Genomic DNA, 13,630 nt, shown 5'->3' with positions numbered 1-13,630 from the left:
ATAAGGTTATAAGATAGATTTGACATAAAACTGATTTGCAGGGGAGAAAAATGGCTGATTTTAAGCCTGGAATATTATGTCATTTAATAAAGGAAATGACACCAGGAACTTGTTTGAAAAAATTAGTAAAAGGCAATAAGTTGGGACAATACCATTTTAAATGAAAAATTTTGGAGACACCAGTAACGTCATGGGTTTTCTGGAAATGACCTGGAACACCAGCAATGAAAGGTTGAGTTGAAATACTCGGCCTTGGTATTTCCCAACTCGAGTGTCAGTTTAAAATTTTGATTATTGTAAATGAGGAAATCTGGAATTGTAGGCTGATCTATGAAATAAATGAATGTTAAATTTTAAGAATTCATGAACGTCTATATTAGTAGTTTTCTGTTATTTTCTTAAATGAAATTTGCCTTTCTAGTAAGTTATATTGCCACCAAATGATAATATTTACTTATTATTAAAGATTTTAGTAGTAAGTTCAAGATCTTATCACTATGTTCAGATTGCATATAGTAGCTGATTCTGAAACAAGTTAAGTCCTGAAACACAGTTCAAACTCTATACCTTGCTGATATTACAAAGTTGGATGAATCATTCATATATTTTAAAACAATTTAAAATGTAATTCAGAGGAGATAATCTATATCATAAGGGTAAATTTTTAACTGTTCAAGTCATTTCTGACATGTTCCTAACTATAGTTATTCTTGAACACTGAAATTTTAATTTTTGGGGAGGGGAAGGTGAGCACAACCTTTACTTATCAATAATAAACATTTTTCTCCCAGGGTGGGTAGAAAAAATTTTGCCCAGTTGGCTAGAGTGTTGTCCCAATATGCTAAAGTTGGGGGTTCCATTCTCAGTCAGAGTACATAGAAAAATCAGTCAGTGAATGCATAAATAAGTGGAACAATAGATTGATGTTTCTTTCTCTCCCTTCTTCTCTCTCTCTTTAAAAATCAGTAAAATGTAATAAATTTTTTCAAGTACTCTATAACTTTATTGTACATAATATATTGTACAATTTAATTTGCCTTGTATAGTTACCTCAAAATTTCAATACTAACTCGCTGACTAAATTTATTGGGTTGAGATAAAAGATTTTCCGTCCCACTGACACCTTTAATAATGAGAATCATCATTAAATACTTTATAAAATGGCTATTTTCAGGTAATTTCTAAAATATTTATGTATTTTAGTATTTTTAAATTTTTGCTCAAGTACAGTTGTCTCCATTTTCCACCCACCGCTCACCCCAGAACCCTCATCCTCACCTCCCTCCCTTGATCCTAACCCCTATGGCTTTGTTCATGTGTCCTTTGTACATGTTCCTTGATAAACTTCCCCCTTTCCCCCATTATTCCCTTGCTCCTCCCCACTGGTTACTCTCAGTTTGTTCTTTATTTCAGTGTCGCTGGTTATAATTTGCTTGTTTGTTTTGTTGACTAGGTTCCACTAATATGAGAGATCATATGGTGTGTGTCTACCACCTGATTTATTTCACTTAGCAAAATGCTCCCCAGTTCCATCCATGTGCTCGCGAGGGGTAAGAGCTCCTCTTTCTTTCTGCTGCCTAGTATTCCTTTGGCTAAATGCACCATTTTTAGGTCCACTCGTTTACTGATGGGCATTTAGGTTGCTTCTAACACTTGGCTATTGTAAATTGTACTGCTATGAACATTGGAGTGCATAGGTTCTTTTGAATTAGTGTTTCAGGGTTCTTAGGTATAATCCCAGCAGTGGAATTGCTGAGTCAAAAGGCAGTTCCATTTTCAGTTTTCTGAGGAAATTCCATACTGTTTTCCATGGTGGCTGTACCAGTCTACATTCCTATCAACAGTGTACAGAGGTTCTCTTTTCTCTACAACCTCCCCAGCACTTGTTTGTTGATTTGTTTATGATGGCCATTCTGAGTGGTGTGAAGTGGTATCTCATTGTGGTTTTGATTTGCATCTCTCTGATGGCTAGTGAAGCTGAGCATCCTTTCATTTGTCTCTGTGCCCTCTGTATGTCCTCCTTGGAGAAGTGCCTGCTCAGGTCTTTTGCCCATTATTTAATTGGGTTGTCCGTCTTCCCTGAGTGGACTCATGTGAGTTCTTTATATATTTTGGAGATTAAACCCTTGTCCAAGGTATCACTGGCAAATACACTTTCCCATACAGTTGGTTCTTTGTTCATTTTGTTGATGTTTTCTTTAGCTGTGCAGATGAATTTTAATTTCATGAGGTCCCATTTGTTTATTCTTTTCTTTATGTCCCTTGCTGTAAGGGACATATTGGTGAAAATATTGCTGTGTAGAATATCTGAGATTTTCCCGCCTCTGTTTTTCTCTATGACCTTTATGGTGTCACAACTTATATTTAAGTCTTTTATCCACCTTGAATTTATTTTTGTGTATGGTGTAAGTTGGTGATCAAGTTTCATTTTTTTGCAGGTAGCTGATCCCCCAACACCATTTGTTGAAAAGGCCATTTTTACTCCATTTTATGCATCTTCTCCCTTTGTTGAACATTAATTGACCATAGAGACCTAGTTCCATTTACAGGCTATCTATTCTGCTCTATTTGTCTATGTGTCAGTTCTATGCCCATACCAGACTGTTTTGATTACCATGGCCTTATAATATAGTTTCACATCAGGTATTGTGATCCCTCCTACTTTGTTTTTCTTTCTCAAAATTGCTGAGGCTATTTGGGGTCATTTATGGTTCCATATAAATCTTTGAAATGTTTCTTCCATCTCTGTGAAATATGTCATTGTTATTTTAATAGGGATTGCATTGAATCTATAAATTGCTTTGGGTAGCTGGATGTTCTGATGATGTTAATTCGTTCAGTCCATGAACACAGTATACGCCTCTATTTATTTGTGTCTTCCTCAATTTATGTCTTCAGTGTTATATAGTTTTCTGAGTGCAGGTCATTTACCTCCTGTTTAGGTTTGTTCCTAGGTACTTCGTTTTTCTTGTTGCTATAGCAAATGAGATTTTTTCCCCTAATTTCTTTTCTGATATTTCTTTGTTAGTGTACAAAAATGCCTTCAATTTTTGGATATTGACTTTGTATATTGCTGTTTTGCCAAAGTCACTTAATAGGTCACATAGTTTTTGGTGGGGTATATACAGTTTTCTATGTATACTATCACATCATCAGCAAACAATAACAACAACACGGATGGAACTGGAAAGCATTATGCTGAGTGAAACAGGCCAGGTGTTGAAAGACAAATACCATATGATCTCACCTTTAACAGGAAGCTAAACAACAAAACAAACTAGCAAGCAGAAAAAAAAAAACAAAGACACTGAAATAGAGAACAAGGGGACAGTGACCAGAGGGGAGAGGGAAGGGAAGTTAAGGGGAAAAAGGGGGAGGGATTTGGAGGAACAAATAGGAAGGACACAGGGACGAGAACTGAGGGGGGTGGAAATGGGAGGGAGGTGGGGAGCAAGGGGCGGGGGAGGCTGGGATGGGAGAAATAGACAAAAAAACTGTACTTGAAAAATAACTAAATAAAATTTAAAAAATAAAATAAAAATGAAAAATGAAAAAAAACAAATAAAATGGAAGAAAGAATATATTTTAAAAAGTTTTACTTTATCCTTTCCAATTTTGATGCCTTTTATTTCTTTTTCTTCTCTGATTGCTGTGGCTAGAACTTCCAGTACTATATTGAACAGAAGTGTTGAAAGTGGACACCATTGTCTTGTTCCTGTTCTTAGTGGGAAAGCTTTTACGTTTTTGCCCATTGAGTATAATGTTGGCTGTAGATTTCATGTATTTGGCCTTTATTATGTTGAGCTATGCTCTGTGTACTCTGACTTTGCTGAGTATTTTTTCATAAATGATGCTGTACCTTATCCAATGCTTTTTCTGCATCTATTGATATGATCATGTGATTTTTTTGTCTTTCCTTTTGTTTATGTGATATATTATGTTTATTGATTTGTGAATGTTCTGGCATTCTTGCATCCCTTGAGTAAATCCCACTAGATCACGCTGTGTGATATTTTTAGTGTATTGCTGGATGCAGTTGGCCAATACTTTATTGAGGATTTTAGTGTTTATGTTCAGCAGTGATATTGCCCTGTAGTTTTCATTCTTTGTTTTTTCTTTGTCTGGTTTTGGGATTAGGATGATGCTGGCCTCATAAAAAGAGTTTGGGAGTCTTCCCTCTTTTTGAATTTTTTGGAATGTCTGAGAAGGATAAGGGTTAGTTCATCCTTAAATGTTTTGTAAAATTCTCTGAAACTGTCTGGTCCAGGGCTTTTTGTGCTTGCTGGGAGTTTTGTGATTATGGCTTCACTTTCACTAGCTGTTATTGGTGTGTTCAGGCTTTCTGCTTCTTAATTTAGTTTTGCAAGATTATATTTTTCTAGAAATGTGTCCATTTCCCCTGGGTTTTCAAATTTCTTGGCATACAGTTCTTCATAGTAATTTCTTAATAATCCTTTGCATTTCTGTGGTGTCAGTTTTAATCTCTCCTCTCATTTTTGATTTTATTTATTTGGGTCCTCTCTGTTCTGATCTTGATCGTTTCATTCCTTCTGTTCTCTGTGGGCTTTGTTTGTTGTTGTTCCTCCAGTTGTTGTAGATTTAGGGCTAGGTTGTTTATTTGAGATATTTCTGTCTTTTTTAGGTAGGCCTGAATTGCTATGAACTTCCCTCTCAGGACTGCATTCACTGTGTCCCATAAGTTTTGGGCTGTTTTGTGCTCATTGTCATTTGTTTACACAAATATTTTTATTTCTTCCTTGATCTCATTATTAACCCATTCATTGTTTAATAGCATGCTATTCAATCCCCATGAATTTGACTGTTTTTGAGTTGTTCCCCTGTGTTTGGTTTCTAGTTTCAGGCCCTTGTCATCCAAGAGAATGCTTAATATAATTTCAGTTTTCTTGGATTTGTTGAGAGTTGCTTTGTGTTATATAATGTGGTCCATCTTTGAAAATGTTCATTGTGTATATAAAAGGAATGCTAATTTTGCTTAGTTGGAATGAAAGGTTCTATGTATATCCATTAAGTCTCTTTGATCTTGGGCTTTGTTTAATGCCACAATTTCCTTGCTAATATTTTGCTTGGAAGATCTATCCATTGTTGACAATTGGGTGTTAAAATCCCCTAGTTTAATTGTGTTGCTGTCTATCTCTTTTCTTGAAGTCCTCCAAGATTTTCATTACATATTTTGGTGCTTCTATGTTGGATGCATATATATTTACAATGTTTATGTTCTTGTTCTATTCTTCCCTTTAGTATTATGAAGTATCATTCTCAGTCTCTTTTTATGGTCTTCTTTTGAAGTCTGTTTTGTCTGATATAAGTGCTGCTACCCCAGCTTTTTTTCCCTGTTCACTTGCTTGGAATATGTTTTTTCATCCTTTCACTATCAGTCTGTGTAAGTATTTTGTTCTGAAGTGGGTATCTTCCAGGCAGCATATGTTTGGGTCATGTTTTCTTATCCATTCAGCTATCCTATGGGTTTTGATTGGAGCATTTCATCCATTTCCATTTAAGTTTACTAGTTATAGATACTTATTCATTTCCATGTTTCCCCTTTTGTACCTGGAACACTGAAATATTTGAAGTAAGCCTTTTCTTAGTCTATACTATGGTACTGAAATTGAAGCTTAGTTGACAATATCTCACATAACTTTTAAAAAAAGAGTGTCCACATTAAAAAGATAACAATAAAAATAAAATTTCTCTGGCTGTTGTAGCTCAGTGTATTGAGTGCCGACCTGTGAATAAGAGGATCACCAGTTCAGTTCCTGGTCTGGGCACATGCCTGGGTTGCTGGGTAGGTCAGGTTCCCCAGTAGGGGGGCAGCGGAGAGGCAACCACACATTTATGTTCGTCACTCTCTCTTTAAAAATAAATAAATAGGACTTTTGCCAAGATGTAGGCGTAGGTGGAAACACTTTGCTTCCTCGCATAACCAAATCTAAAAACAACAAAGTTTTTTTCTATTATACTAAAAATTTATTTCTGGATATACTACCCAAAGCAATCTACAGATTCAATACAATCTCTATTAAAATTCCAATTATTTTTTCACAGAAATATAACAAACAATTTTTTTTTGTATGTGAATGAACTACAAAAACCCCAAATAGCCCAAGCAATCTCATAAAGAAAAACAAAACTAGAGCATTACACAACCAGATTTCTTTTTTTTTTTATGATTTTTTTTGACATTACATGTCAATTTTTATTGTTTTTTTGTTTGTTTTTGTTTTTTAAATTTTATTTAGTTATTTTTCAAGTACAGTTTTTGTCTATTTTTCCCATCCCAGCCCCCCCCGCCCCTTGCTCCCCACCTCCCTCCCATTTCCACCCCCCTTAGTTCTCGTCCCTGTGTCCTTCCCATTTGTTCCTCCAAATCCCTCCCCCTTTTTCCCCTTCACTTCCCTTCCTTCTCCCCTCTGGTCACTATCCCCTTGTTCTCTATTTCAGTGTCTTTGTTTTTTGTTTTGTTTTTTTTCTGCTTGCTAGTTTGTTTTGTTGTTTAGCTTCCTGTTAAAGGTGAGATCATATGGTATTTGTCTTTCAGCACCTGGCCTATTTCACTCAGCATAATGCTTTCCAGTTCCATCCATGTTGTTGCAAAAGGTAGTAGCTCCTTCTTTCTCTCTGCAGCATAGAATTCCATTGTGTATATGTACCACAATTCTTGGATCCATTCATTTACTGATGGGCACCTAGGTTGCTTCCAACTCTTGGCTATTGTAAATTGTGCTGCTATGAACATTGTGGTGCATAGGTTCTTTGATATTGATGTTTTAGGATTCTTAGGATATAATCCCAGCAGTGGAATTGCTGGGTCAAAAGGCAGGTCGATTTTTATTTTTCTGAGAAAATTCCATACTGTTTTCCATAATGGTTGTACCAGTCTGCACTCCCACCAACAGTGAACTAAGGACCCCTTTTCCCCACAACCTCTCCAACATTTGTTGTTTGTTGCTTTGTTTATGATAGCCATCCTGACTGGTGTAAAGTGGTATCTCATTGTGGTTTTAATTTGCATCTCTCTGATAGCTAATGATATTGAGCATCTCTTCATGTGTCTCTGAATGTTCTGTATGTCCTCCTTGGAGAAGTGTCTGTTCAAGTCCTTTTCCCCTTTTCTAATTGGGTTGGGTATCTTCTTAGAGTGGAGTCGTGTAAGTTCTTTGTATATTTTGTAGATGAAACCTTTGTCTGAGGTATCATTGGCAAATATGTTTTCCCATACAGTTGGTTGTCTTGCTAATTTAATACTGTTTTCTTTAGCCATGCAGAAGCTTTTTATTTTGATGAGATCCCATTTGTTTATTCTTTCCTTTACATTCCTTACTCTAGGGGACATATCAGTAAAGAAGTTGCTTCGTGAAATATCTGAGATTTTCTTGCCAATGTTCTCCTCTAGAACTTTAATGGTGTTATGACTTACATTTAAGTCTTTTATCCACCTTGAATTTATTTTGGTGTATGGTGTAAGTTTGTGCTCAAGTTTCATTTTTTTGCATGTAGCTGTCCAGTTCTCCCAACACCATTTGTTGAAGAGGCTATCTTTACTCCATTTTATGTTACTGCCCCCTTTGTCGAATATTAATTGACTGTAGAGAGTTGGGTTGATTTCTGGGCTCTCTGTTCTGTTCCATTGGTCTATGTGCCTGTTTTTATGCCAGTACCAGGCTGTTTTGATTACAGTGGCCTTGTAATACAGTTTGATATCAGGTATTGTGATCCCCCCTACTTTGTTCTTCTTTCTCAAAAGAGCAGCTGCTATTCGGGCTCGTTTATGGTTCCATATAAATTTTCGAAGTGTTTGTTCTATGTCTGTGAAATATGCCATTGGTACTTTAATAGGTATTGCATTGAATCTGTATATTGCTTTGGGTAGTATGGACATTTTGATGATGTTACTTCTTCCAATCCATGAACAAGGTATATGTTTCCATTTGTTTGTGTCTTCCTTGATTTCATTCTTCAGGGCTGTGTAGTTTTCTGCATACAGGTTTTTTTACCTCCTTAGGTAGGTTTATTCCCAGATATTTTATTTTTCTTTTTGCTATATCAAATGGGATTTTTCTCTTTATTTCTGCTTCTGCTGATTCACTGTTGGTATACAAAAATGCCTTTGATTTCTGGATATTGACTTTGTAACCAGCTGTTTTGCCAAACTCATTAATTAGTTCGAGCAGTTTTTTGGGTAGAGTCTATAGGATTTTCCATGTACACTATCATGTCATCTGCAAACAGTGACAGTTTTGCTTCCTCCTTTCCTATTTGGATGCCTTTTATTTCCTTTTCTTGCCTGATCGCTGTGGCTAAAACTTCCAATACTATATTGAATAGAAGTGGTGAAAGTGGACAACCTTATCTTGTTCCTGATCTTAGTGGAAAAGCTTTTAGTTTTTTCCCATTGAGTATGATATTGGCTGTAGGTCTCTCATAAATGGCCTATATTATATTGAGAAATGCTCCCTGCATTCCCACTTTGCTGAGTGTTTTTATCATAAATGGGTGTTGTACCTTATCAAAAGCTTTTTCCGCATCTATTGATATGATCATGTGATTTTTGTCTTTGCTTTTGTTCATGTGATGTATTACATTTACTGATTTGCGAATATTGAACCATCCTTGCATCCCTGGGATGAATCCCACTTGATCATGGTGTATGATCTTTTTGATATATTGTTGGATGCGATTTGCCAATATTTTGTTGAGGATTTTAGCATCTATGTTCATCAGCGATATTGGCCTGAAGTTTTCTTTCTTTGTTGTGTCTCTGTCTGGTTTTGGAATTAACATGATGCTGGCTTCATAAAAAGAATTTGGGAGTTTTCCATCCTTCTCGATTTTTTGAAATAGTCTGTGTAGAGTAGGGGTTAGCTCTTCCTTAAATGCTTTGTAGAATTCTCCTGTGAAACCATCTGGTCCAGGGCTTTTGTGTGATGGGAGTTTTTTGATTACTGCTTCAATTTATTTTTCTGTTATTGGTGTATTTAGATTTTCTGCTTTTTCACTGAGTTTTGGAAGATTGTATTTTTCTAGAAATGTGTCCACTTCCCCTAGGTTATCAAATTTCTTGGCATACAGTTCTTCATAGTAATTTCTTACAATCCCTTCTATTTCTGTGGTATCAGTTGTAATCTCTCCTTTTTCATTTCTGATTGTGTTTATTTGTGTCCTCTCTCTTCTTTTCTTGATGAGCCTACTTAAAGGCTTGTCTATTTTGTTTATCTTCTCAAAGAACCAACTCCTGGATTCATTGATCCTTAAAATTGTGCTTTTAGTTTCTATGTCATTTAATTCTGCTCTAATCTTGGTTATTTCCTTCCTTCTGCTTGCTCTGGGCTGTCTTTGTTGTTGTTCCTCGAGTTCCTGCAGGAGTAGGGTTAGGTTGTTTGTTTGAAATGTTTCTATTTTCTTTAGGTAGGCCTGTATTGCTATAAACTTCCCTCTCAGGACTGCCTTCGCTGTGTCCCATAAGTTTTGGGTTGTTGTGAGATCATTTTCATTTGTTTCCAAAAATGTTTTGATTTCTTCCCTAATTTCATTCTTGACCCATTCGTTGTTTAATAGCATACCATTCAGTCTCCATGATTTTGGGTGCTTTGGGTTTTTTTCTTTGGGGTTGGTTTCCAATTTCAGTCCCCTGTGGTCAGAGAAGATGCTTGGTATGATTTCAATTTTCTTGAATTTTTTGAGGCTCGTTTTGTGTCCTATCATGTGGTCTATCTTTGAAAATGTTCCATGTGCATTTGAAAAGAATGTGTATTTTGCTTCTTTGGGATGAAGGGCTCTATATATATCAGTTAAGTCCATTTCATCTAGGGTGTTGTTTAATGCCACAATATCTTTGTTGATAATTTGTTTGCAAGATCTGTCCATTTTTGATAGTGGGGTGTTCAAATCCCCTACTATAAGTGTGTTGCTGTCAATATCTTTCTTGAAGTCCTCTAAGATTTTCTTGATATATTTGGGTGCCCCTATGTTTGGTGCATATATGTTTACAATGTTAATGTCTTCTTGGTGGATTCTTCCCTTGAGTATAATGAAGTGACCTTCTGGGTCTCTCTTTATAGCCTTTTTTTTGAAGTCTATTTTGTCTGATATGAGAATTGCTACCCCAGCTTTTTTTTTCTTGTCCGTTTGCTTGGAAAACTTCTTTCCAGCCTTTCACTTTTAGTCTGTGATGGTCTTTTGTCCTAAGGTGGGTCTCTTGTAGGCAGCATATGTGTGGGTCATGCTTTCTTATCCATTGAGCTATTCTGTGTCTTTTGATTGGAGAATTTAATCCATTTACGTTTAAGGTTATTATTGATAGGTACTTATTCATTGCCATTTTTGTACCTGTGTTCCTCTCTGTCTCCCTCTTATCCTTCCTTCCTTTAAAGCAGTCCTTTTAGTATTTTTTGTAGAGCTGGTTTGGTGGAGGCATATTCTTTTAGACTTCTTTTGTCTTGGAAGCTCTTTATTTGGCCTTCTATCTTGATTGAGAGCCTTGCTGGGTAAAGTAGCCTTGGTTGTAGGCCTCTGGTTCTCATTACTTGAAATATTTCTTGCCATTCTCTTCTTGCTTGAAGTGTTTCCATTGAGAAGTCAGTAGCTAACCTTATTGGGGCTCCCTTGTGTGTTATTTCTTTTTTCTCCCTTGCTGCCTTTAAGATTCTCTCTTTGTCTTGGAATTTTGCCATTTTGATGATGATGTGTCTTGAAGTGGGCCTCCTTGGGTTCCTCTTGGTTGGGACTCTCTGTGATTCCTGGATTTGTGAGACTTTTTCTCTTATCAAATTAGGACAATTTTCTCTCATTACTCGTTCAAATACGTTTTCTATCCCTTGTTCTTCTTCTCCTTCTGGTATTCCTATTATTCGGATATTATTACATTTCATATTATCTTGCATTTCTCTTAATCCCTCTTCATTCTTTCTGAGCCTCTTTTCATTTTCTTGCTCTTTCTGTGAGATGCTTTCTACCTTGTCCTCCAACTCACTAATCCTATCCTCTGCTTCAGCTATCCTACTTTGGAAACTTTCTACTGTGTACTTCAATTCAGAAATTGTGTTCTTCATTTCCTCTTGTCTCTTGCTGATAGCTTCCATTTCCTTTTTGATGTTGCTGTAGTTTGCAGAGAGATCATTATAGTTCCCCTGTAGTTTCTGGTAGTTCACTGTGAGCTCTTTGAAGTTCATAATAACCAGTGCTTTGAATTCACTATCTGATAGTTGATCAGCGTCTATTTCATCTAACATTCTTTCTGAAGTTTCTGCTTTATCTTTCATTTGGGGATTGTTTCTTTTTTTAAAAATATTTTATTTATTTATTTTTCGAGAGAGGGGAAGGGAAGGAGAAAGAGAGGGAGAGAATATCAATGTATGGTTGCCTCTCATGCATCCCCTGCTGGGAACTGGCCTGCAACCCAGGCATGTGCCCTGACTGGGAATTGAACCGCGATACTCTGGTTCGTAGGCCCGCGCTCAATCCACTGAGCTACGCCAGCCAGGGCTGGGGATTGTTTCTTTGTCTTCCCATTGTTTGAGACTCTTCTTGTTAGTCTCTGCTTCCAAAATTGATCTGTTCTGAAACACTGGTTTCATGGTGTAAACTTCTGTGGTATGATCCTTGTGAAGTTCAGTGGTGCAGACTCCTGGAAGTTTCTTGATGTTCTTCGTCTCCACCTACACTCACGGTGGTCCTCGAGCTGGTCCCTGTGTTGGTCACCTACCACTGCTGAATGTCCCGGCTCTAGTAGCCACCTCCTCAAGCACCCAGGCCCGTTACTACGGCAGTGGCACAGAGGCTGGGAATGTCCCGGCTCCCGTATCTGGCTCTCTCTGCCGCCCAGGACCGTCACAGGGGTTTGGAGTGTCCCGGTTTCCGTACCTGACTCCCCGGCGTCTAGTCCTGTCTCTATGGCAGTGGCACAGAGGCTTAGAAAGTCCCAACTCCCGTACCTGATTCCCCAGTGTCCAGTCCCGTCGCTATGGCAGCAGCACAGGGGCTGAGAACGTCCCAGTTCCTGTAGAGGGCTCCTCTGCCACCCAGGGCTGTCTCAGGGGTTTGGAGTGTCCTGGCTTCCGTACCTGACTCCCTGGCGTCCTGTCCCATCACTATGGCAGCAGTACAGGATTTGAGAACTTCCCGGCTCCCGTAGCTGGCTCCTCTGCTGCGTCACAGGGGTTTGGAGAGTCCCGGCTTCCGTACCTGACTCCCCGGCATCCAGTTCCGTCGCTATGGCAGCGGCACAGGATCTGTGAACATCCAGGCTCCCGTAGCTGGCTCCTCAGGGCCCAGGCCTGTCTCTATGGCGGCGTCACAGGGGCCTTTGGTGTCCCAGCTCCTGCAACTGACCCTTCCGTTGCCCAGGCCGGTAGCTATGGCATTGGCAGAAGGGTGTCCCTGCTCTGGTTCCTGACTCCTCTGTCTCCCAGGACCGTCACAGGGGCTTGAAGTGTCCAGCTCCCTTACCTGACTCCCCGGCTCCCAGGCCTGTTGCTCTGGCGGCAGCACCGCAGCCGCGTGAGACCCAGCTCCAGTAGCTGACACTGCCACCGTCTGGTGTTTCAGCGTCGGTCACAATCTCTGGTCTTTTAATTTCATAAATGCTGGGTAACCGATGGTTTATTTTGCTGTTTCTCTATAGATCTGCCAGGATTTTCACCCATGAGTACAGGAGCTAGTATCAGCTCCATCTTACTCCATCGCCATCTTCCCAGCATCCTCAAAACAACAAAGTTTTAACAACAATAAACACAACCAAACCACAGAAAATCGAACAATACGGAGTCTGAAAACAACGAACTGCTCAGCTATAAACTAAAGGGGGGGAATGGCGTGGGTGGGGGGGAATGAGGGGGGAATAGAACAACTGTAATGGCATAATCAATAAAATAAAAAGTTTAAAAAATAAATAATAAATAAAAATAAATGAATAAAATATTTTAAAGTTTTAAAAATAGAGAGTCCTACATGCTTTGTGCAAAAATTAAGACAGTTGAACAGAAAATACCATGTTAAATTTTCTACCTTCATTCCTTTTCTAGCCCCATTTTTCAAAATTAACCTATTTTATTTTTTATTGTTGTTGAAGTACATTTGTCTCCATTTACCCCCACCATTCTCCCCACCCCAGCCATCATTTTTTTTGTATTTTTATATGTAGTGTGTATTTAATATTTTAACATTGGGAATTGAATGTATCATATTTATTGTTCTGTAACTTTTTATCTATGTAATATATCATTGGCATTTTTCCATAAATTTTTATGTGGTATAAGCCTTGTCATTTAAATAACCAAATAACAAGCAAATTTTTGATGTTTTGTGGTTTATACCCAATAGATAAGTGAATAATTTTTGGTGGAATACATTATAGCTGTCAAGAACTTTAGATAGAAGTATGGACTTCAAGTGTAAATGTAGAAAGTTTTGGTATGTGTTATTTATTACAGTGAGAAACACTATATCATAACTTCTAGATGTTAGTATATGAACATTATTTTATAGCTTTGAGAGGCTGTGTGAGTCTCATTTGACCAAATAAGTTTGCTAGTGTTTATACAACAATGGAGGATGTTTGCCCACCATGGGCAAAGTTTGTTGGTCCCAGGTGATTTTTAGATAATATTGGAGCAAT

General features: G+C 37.8%; 1 protein-coding gene across 1 annotated transcript in view; it reads left to right on the top strand.

Annotated features, from left to right (window-relative positions):
* The window catches only part of ZMAT1 (zinc finger matrin-type 1), a 78,219-nt gene that overhangs the window by 39,195 nt on the left and 25,394 nt on the right, over positions 1-13,630 (top strand). The gene's annotated exons all lie outside the window — the stretch shown is intronic.

This window comes from Artibeus jamaicensis, unplaced genomic scaffold (genome assembly GCF_021234435.1).
Source record: "Artibeus jamaicensis isolate MK-2021 breed Jamaican fruit bat unplaced genomic scaffold, CSHL_Jam_final scaffold_461, whole genome shotgun sequence".
In the NCBI taxonomy this organism is placed as follows: domain Eukaryota; kingdom Metazoa; phylum Chordata; class Mammalia; order Chiroptera; family Phyllostomidae; genus Artibeus; species Artibeus jamaicensis.
The sequence above is the reverse complement of the archived record's forward strand: the minus strand, read 5'-3'. Positions and strand labels throughout refer to the sequence as shown.